This window comes from Triticum aestivum, chromosome 5A, assembly GCF_018294505.1.
Source record: "Triticum aestivum cultivar Chinese Spring chromosome 5A, IWGSC CS RefSeq v2.1, whole genome shotgun sequence".
NCBI classification, from domain to species: domain Eukaryota; kingdom Viridiplantae; phylum Streptophyta; class Magnoliopsida; order Poales; family Poaceae; genus Triticum; species Triticum aestivum.
Window position 1 is genome coordinate 145057315 of NC_057806.1, and position 9146 is coordinate 145066460.

Here is a 9146-nt window from a genome sequence, read left to right on the forward strand (position 1 = left end):
AAGTGAAGAAGCCCAAGTCTTGACCTAAGCCTCAGACTGAGCGCTTCTACTGCAAAGGGACTGGTCACTGGAAGCAGAACTGCCCCAAGTCTTTGGCGGAGAAGAAGGATGGCAAAGTGAAAGGTATATTTTACATGTTATTGATGTGTACCTTACTAATGCTCGCAGTAGCGCCTGGGTATTTGATACTGGTTCAGTTGCTAATATTTGCAACTCGAAACATGGGCTACGGATTAAGCGAAGATTGGCTAAGGACGAGGTGACGATGCGCGTGGGAAATAGTTCCAAAGTCGATGTGATCGTTGTCGGCACGCTACCTCTACATCTACCTTCGGGATTAGAATTAGACCTAAATAATTGTTATTTGTTGCCAGTGTTGAGCATGAACATTATATCTGGATCTTGTTTGATGCGAGACGGTTATTCATTTAAATTAGAGAATAATGGTTATTCTATTTATATGAGTAATATCTTTTATGGTCATGCACCCTTGATGAGTGGTCTATTTTTACTAAATCTTGATAGTAGTGATACACATGTTCATAGTATTGAAGCCAAAAGACATAAGTTTAATAATGATAGTGCAACTTATTTGTGGCACTGCCGTTTAGGTCATATTGGTGTAAAGCGCATGAAGAAACTCCATGCTGATGGGATTTTGGAATCACTTGATGCTTGCGAACCATGCCTCATGGGAAAGATGACTAAGACTCCGTTCTCCGAAACAATGGAGCGAGCAACAGACTTGTTGGAAATAATACATACTGATGTATGCGGTCAGATGAGTGTTGATGCTCACGGCGGGCATCGTTATTTTCTTCCCTTCACAGATGATTTGAGCAGATATGGGTATATCTACTTAATGAAACATAAGTCTGAAACATTTGAAAAGTTCAAAGAATTTCAGAGTGAAGTGGAAAATCATCATAACAAGAAAATTAAGTTTCTACGATCTGATCGTGGAGGTGAATATTTGAGTTGTGAGTTTGGCCTTCATTTGAAACAATGCGGAATAGTTTCGCAACTCACGCCACCTGGAACACCACAACGTAATGGTGTGTCCGAACGTCGTAATCGCACTTTATTAGATATGGTGCGATCTATGATGTCTCTCACTGATTTACCGCTATCATTTTGGGGTTATGCTTTAGAGATGGCTGCATTCATGTTAAATAGGGCACCATCAAAATCCTGTGAGACGACACCTTATGAATTGTGGTTTGGCAAGAAACCCAAGTTCTCGTTTCTTAAAGTTTGGGGCTATGATGCTTATGTGAGAAAGCTTCAACCTGATAAGCGCGAACCCAAATCGGAGAAATGTGTCTTCATAGGATACCCAAAGGAAACTATGGGGTACACCTTCTATCACAGATCCGAAGGCAATATATTCGTTGCTAAGAATGGATCCTTTCTAGAGAAGGAGTTTCTCTCGAAAGAAGTGAGTGGGAGGAAGTAGAACTTGATGAGGTAATTGTACCTACTCCCTTATTGGAAAGTAGTTCATCACAGAAATCAGTTCCAGTGATTCCTACACCAGTAAGTGAGGAAGCTAATGATGATGATGGGCTTTTGGAATCACTTGATTATGAATCAGTTGATGCTTGCGAACCATGACTCATGGGCAAGATGACTAAGACTCCGTTCTCCGAAACAATGGAGCGAGCAACAGATTTGTTGGAAATCATACATACTGATGTATGTGGTCCGATGAATATTGAGGCTCATGGCAGGTATCATTATTTTCTGATCTTCACAGATGATTTGAGCATATATGAGTATATCTACTTGATGAAAAACAAGTCTGAAACATTTGAAAAGTTCAAAGAATTTCAGAGTGAAGTGGAGAATCATCGTAACAAAAATAAAAGTTTCTACGATATGATTGCAGAAGTAAAATATTTGAGTTACGAGTTTGGCCTTCAGTTAAAAACAATGTGAAATAGTTTCACTACTCATGCCACCTGGAACACCATAGTGTAATGGTGTGCCCGAACGTTATAACCGTACTTTATTAGATATGGTGCGATCTATGATGTCTCTTACCGATCTACCACTATCGTTTTGGGGTTATGCATTAGAGACAGCTGCATTCACGTTAAATAGGGCACCATCTAAATCCGTTGAGACGACACCGTATGAACTATGGTTTGGCAAGAAACCTAAGCTGTCGGTTTTTAAAGTTTGAGGTTGCAATGCTTATGTGAAAAAGTTTCACCCTGATAAGCTCTAACCCAAATCGGAGAAGTGCGTCTTCATAGGATACCCAAAAGAAAATGTTGGGTACACCTTCTATCACAGATCCGAAGGCAATATATTCGTTGCTTTGAATGGATCCTTTCTAGAAAAGGAGTTTCTCTCGAAAGAAGTGAGTGGGAGGAAAGTAGAACTTGATGAGGTAACTGTACCTGCTCCCTTATTGGAAAGTAGTTCATCACAGAAATCTGTTCCTGTGACTACTACACCTATTAGTGAGGAAGCTAATGATGATGATCATGTAACTTCAGATCAAGTTACTACCGAACCTCGTAGGTAAACCAGAGTGAGATCCGCACCAGAGTGGTACGGTAATCCTGTTCTGGAGGTCATGTTACTTGACCATGACGTACCTACGAACTATGAGGAAGCGATGATGAGCCCAGATTCCGCAAAATGGCTTGAGGCCATGAAATCTGAGATGGGATCCATGTATAAGAACAAAGTGTGGACTTTGGTTGACTTGCCCGATGATCGACATGCCATAGAGAATAAATGGATCTTCAATAAGAAGATTGACGCTGACGGTAATGTTACTATCTACAAAGCTTGACTTGTTGCAAAAGGTTTTCGACAAGTTCAAGGAGTTGACTACGATGAGACCTTCTCACCCGTAGTGATGCTTAAGTCTGTCCGAATCATGTTAGCAATTGCCGCATTTTATGATTACGAAATTTGGTAAATGGATGTCAAAACTGCATTCCTTAATGGATATCTTAAATAAGAGTTGTATATGATGCAACCCGAAGGTTTTGTCGATCCAAAAGGTGCTAACAAAGTGTGTAAGCTCCAACGATCCATTTATGGACTGGTGCAAGCCTCTCGGAGTTGGAATATACGCTTTGATAGTGTGATCAAAGCATATGGTTTTATACAGACTTTTGGAGAAGCATGTATTTACAAGAAAGTGAGTGGGAGCTCTATAGCATTTCTGATATGATATGTGGATGACATATTGCTGATCGAAAATGGTACTGAATTTCTGAATAGCAAAAAAGGATACTTGAATAAGAATTTTTCAATGAAAGACCTGAAACTTTCTTATACATTGGGCATAAAGATCTATAGAGATAGATCAAGACGCTTAATTGTACTTTCACAAAGCACATACCTTGATAAAGTTTTGAAGAAGTTCAAAATGGATCAAGCAAAGAAAGGGTTCTTGCCTGTGTTACAAGGTGTGAAGTTGAGTCAGACTCAATGCCCGACCACTGCAGAAGATAGAGAGAATATGAAAGTCATTCCCTATGCTTCAGCCATAGGTTCTATCATGTATTTAATGTTGTGTACCAGACCTGTGCCTTACTATTAGTTTGGCAAGGAGGTACCAAAGTAATCCAGGAGTGGATCACTGTACAACGGTCAAGAACATCCTGAAATACCTAAAAGGACTAAGGATATGTTTCTTATTTATGGAGGTGACAAAGAGCTCATCGTAAATGGCTACGTCGATGCAAGCTTTGACACTGATCCGGATGACTCTAAGTCACAAACCAGATACATATTTTTATTAAATGGTGGACCTATCAGTTGGTGCAGTTCCAAGCAGAGCGTTGTGGCGAGATCTACATGTGAAGCGGAGTACATAGCTCCTTCGGAAGTAGCAAATGAAGGAGTCTGGATGAAGGAGTTCATATCCGATCTAGGTGTCATACCTAGTGCATCGGGTCCAATGAAAATCTTTTGTGACAATACTGGTGCAATTTCCTTGGCAAAGGAATCCATATTTCACAAGAGAACCAAGCACATCAAGAGAGGCTTCAATTCCATCTGCGACCAAGTCAAGGAGGGAGACATAGAGATTTTCAAGATACATACGGATCTGAATGTTGCAGACCCATTGACCAAGCCTCTCTCACGAGCAAAATGATCAGCACCAAGACTACATGGGTGTTAGAATCATCATAATGTAATCTAGATTATTGACTCTAGTGCAAGTGGGAGATTGAAGGAAATATTCCCTAGAGACAATAATAAAGTTGTTATTTATATTTCCTTATATCATGACAAATGTTTATTATTCATGCTAGAATTGTACCGACCGTAAACTTAGTACATATGTGAATACATAGACAAACAAAGTGTCACTAGTATGCCTCTACTTGACTAGCTCGTTAATCAAAGATGGTTAAGTTTCCTAGCCATGGACAAAGAGTTGTCATTTGATAAACGGGGTCACATCATTAGAGAATGATGTGATTGACTTGACCCATACGTTAGCTTAGCACGATGATCGTTTAATTTACTGCTATTGCTTTCTCCATAACTTATACATGTTCCTATGACTATGAGATTATGCAACTCCCGAATACTGGAGGAACACTTAGTGTGCTATCAAACGTCACAACGTAACTGGGTGACTATAAAGATGCTCTACAGGTGTCTCCGATGGTGTTTGTTGAGTTGGCATAGATCGAGATTAGGATTTTTCACTCTGTGTATCGGAGAGGTATCTCTGGGCCCTCTCAGTAATGCACATCACCATAAGCCTTGCAAGAAATATGACTAATGAGTTATTTATGGGATGTTGCATTACGAAACGAGTAAAGAGACTTGTCGGTAATGAGATTGAACTAGGTATTGAGATACCAACGATCGAATCTCGGGCAAGTAACATACCGATGACAAAGGGAACAACGTATATTGTTATGCGGTTTGACCGATAAAGATCTTCGTAGAATATGTAGGAACCAATATGAGCATCCAGGTTCCGCTATTGGTTATTGACCGAAGATGAGTCTCGGTCATGTCTACATAGTTCTCGAACCCGTAGGGTCCGCACGCTTAACGTTCAGTGACGATCGGTATTATGAGTTTATGTGTTTTGATGTACCAAAGGTTGTTCGGAGTCTCGGATGTGATCACGGGCATGACGAGGAGTCTTGAAATGGTCGATACATAAAGATCGATATATTGGAAGCCTATGTTTGGACATTGGAATGGTTCTCGGTGAGTTCGGGAATATACCGGAGTACCGGGAGGTTACCGGAACCCCCCGGGAAGTACATGGGCCTTATTGGGCCATAGTGGGAGAGAGGAGAAGGGAGCCTAGGAGGGGGCGCTCCCCCAAGCCCAATCCGAATTGGGGGGGGGGGGGCAGCCCCCCTTCCCCCCTCTTCCCCCTTCCTTCCTCTCCTAATCTAACTAGGGAAGGGGGGGGGGGGAATCCTACTCTCGGTGGGAGTAGGACTCCCTTGGGCGCGCCATAGAGGGCCAGCCCCCCCTCCACTCCTTTATATACGGGTAGGGGGGCATCCCATGGACACACAAGTTGACAATTGTCTTAGCCGTGTGCGGTGCCCCCCTCCACCATAATCCACCTCGGTCATATCGTTGCAGTGCTTAGGCGAAGCCTTGTTCCGGTAGCTTCATCATCATCGTCATCACGCCGTCGTGCTGACGAAACTCTCCCTCGACACTCAACTGGATCTAGAGTTCGCGGGACGTCTCCGAGCTGAACGTGTGCAGATCGCGGAGGTTCCATACCTTCAGTGCTAGGATCGGTCGGATCGTGAAGACGTTTGACTACATCAACTGTGTTGTCATAACACTTCCGCTTATGGTCTACGAGGGTACGTGGACAACACTCTTCCCCTCTCGTTGCTATGCATCACCATGATAGATCTTGCGTGTGTGTAGGATTTTTTTTTGAAATTACTGTGTTCCCCAACAGTGTCCACATCACATTATCTTTAAACAGTGTAAAATCAGCTACGACACTGCTCACTTTCTCATTACCTTTGTTGCTAGCATCCATTTGAACATTGTCATTATTGGATGTGAAGGTGGCCCAATAATTGCCCAAAAAAGTGCAGAGGTATTAACAAATTCTTACCCCTTCCCAAAAATTAAATCATTTCTCAAATTCCATGCTCACCAGAAAAGAAACAAGATTTACTCCCTCTGCTGCACGCTCAATTGAGCCAACAAAATCAACAACCAATCTGGTCCTGACCACTTGAAAACATCTTCATCCGGAATATTGCATAACTCTCTCAATGTCAGTCGTAGAGCACGCGCTTTAGAACAAGTCACTAGAGCATGAAAAATGTCTTCGTCTTCTACACCACAAATAGAACATGTACCTGAATCAGTCTGATGATGTTTAACTCTATTCATCTGGACCGCCAAGCTATTAGTTGCAACTCGCCACGCAACAATCCTGATCGTCTGAGGGATATTAGCCTTCCAGATTAAATCCCAAATCCCCCTTTCCCCCTTTGGTTCGCTACTAGATTGGCCAAAGGTGTCCTCACTATCCTTCAATTTAAGCGCAAAATTATACACACTTTTAACAGAAAATATACCATTCTTCTCATGGTGCCACGCAATACAATCCCCATCCCTAGAGGCCTGAATATGAGTCTTAATAATTTCCTCCGCATCATATGGGTAGAAAAGATACTTAACCAAATTTTCGGCCCAACACTTATGTCCGCTCATGAATAAATCAGATACCCACTTCAACCTGGTACTATGCCTTCTAGCTGAAATTTTTAGGCTATGTCTGTTGGAGATATGCCCTAGAGGCAATCATGTATGATGATATTTCCTATGTGTTTATGAATAAAGATAGTCTGTGGAAATTATCAATGATGTGTATCAGCAAGTACGTGACTTGTTTATGGGACTATGCATTGTATGATGACTGTCCTAAAAGGTCCCTAGTCGAAAGGGCTGTATGGACGCGCAGCCAACTAGACTAGCATATGACACGGTCAATGGCTTGGTCTCACTAGCCATGGAGCATTGGATGCTAATCGGATAATATGGACTTGGAAGGATCTGGTCGGATTCGACGTAGTTGGATCCGAGTCGAGATAAGGTCCGAGTCGGACAGACCCAACTATGAGATGCAGCGATATGTCATCTATGAGTCTCTAGTACAACATATGTTCTATGTCCTAAGACCTGAGCTGACGCATGTACTCGGGATGGTGACAAACTTGCTTTGGGCCGACCAAACGCTACTCCGTAACTAGGTAGTTATAAAGGTAGGTTTCGGGTTTGTCCAGAACCATGTTGCGAGACATGGTCGAGCAAGATGGGATTTGCCCCTCCGATCAGGAGAGATATACTCTAGGCCCCTCGTGTGATCCGACCAAGATAAGCATGGCCATGCGACAAGGATTATGAGATAATACGGTTTGTGGTCGGCATCACTGAAATGAGAAAGAGGTCGGGCTAGCACAAGGATGACAGACTCGCCTTGAGCCCGACAAAATATATCGTGTGGGAAAAGGAATGGAAGTATGATGTACAGGTTCGCCTAACCAGCTTCATAGTCTGTTTGGTGTTCAACATGCCTTGCTAGAGGCCGCTACCAACTGTGTAGTTCGGAGGTGATCTGAACTGCGACCAAGCCGGCTTGAACCTAAGGGGTCACGCGCTTAAGGGAAGAAACCTACGAGGTCAGATTCGAGGACACTGGTCGGATGTGATCCGAGCTGTATTCGGATTGTGGCCGAGTAGATTATGGGCTTTAGGGTCTGTGAGAGGCCCAAGTGTTGATCCCGTGACGGACACCTATATAAAGTGGAGGTGCCGCACACTCACGCAATTGATCGCTTCGGCGCTGTCACTAAGGTTTGCATGTGTTGCGAATAGACACCTCCACTCGCCACCGGTTGTGTGATCGGACCTAGCAGTCCGCCGCACAACATTCCTCCTGCACGTGCAGATACCGTTAGAGGCGGTGCAGTTGCGCCGCTCCGGCGAATCTGTATGTGGGAACGGACTACCGGTTGTATGAGGGAGATCGGACGAGGAGGAGACAATCCACGCGGACGCGCTGCCCCAACTCTTCTTTCACTGCACGGCACTGCGTGTCTAGTGGTAACGAACTGTGATCCATCTCCCGTAGCATGTTCTTGGTAGTTCTGCGCGTAGGGAAATTTTAATTTGCAGTTGACGCACCCTACCGTAGAACCCAACAGTGCCTCCTAGGTATCCAATTATCTCTCCAAATATTAATACTCGATCCATCACAGACCCGCCAGATGATCCCCTTCTTTAGGAGTTCCAGACCATGAGCAATACCTTGCCAAGTCACCGAAGTAGCATGCGGAAACACCGTATCCAGAATATGTCCTTGAGGACAATACTTTGCCTTCATCAACTTCGCACACAACGAGTCAGGATAAACCACCAGCCGCCACGCTTGTTTGGCCAAAAGCGCTTGATTAAAAAGTCCGAGATCACGAAATCCCATGCCACCCTTACCTTTAGGTCTAGTTTGTTTGTCCCACGCCAACTGATGCATTTTTCTTCTATCTTCTTCATCTCCCCATAAAAAAATCCTTATAATCTGGGAAAACTCCTCACAAAGAGAAACCGAAAATTTGAAAATCCCCATAGCGTACACTGGTAGGGCTTGAATTACTGTTTTGATCAAATCTTCCTTGACTCCTAAAGATGCATATTTTTCAATCCAGTCGGAAAGCCTTTTAAAAAAATTGTCTTTAGTATACTGAAACTTACCAGCCTTCATTCTACCCTCTGGGACCGGTAATCCAAGATATCTATCCTCAAACCCCTCCACAGTAATATTTAAGATAACCATAATAGTCACTTGTTTCTCCAAGCTGCACTTTTTCCCAAACATGATGGAACACTTCTCAGGGCTCAATAACTGTCCAGTTCCCTTCTCATATATCCTCAGAATATTTTTAATTGCCAGAGCTTGATCGAGAGATCCCTTGAAAAATAACAGACTATCATCTGCAAATAATAAGTGAGAAATGCCAGTCTATTGGATATGACCAACTAGCATATTTAAGTTACATTTACAATAAGCAAAGAACCTTCCTGTGCTTGAAACAAATTTCACACCTGTATAACAATCTAACCTTAAAATCAGTTCTTTGGAACAAATGGTATGAAAATACAACACC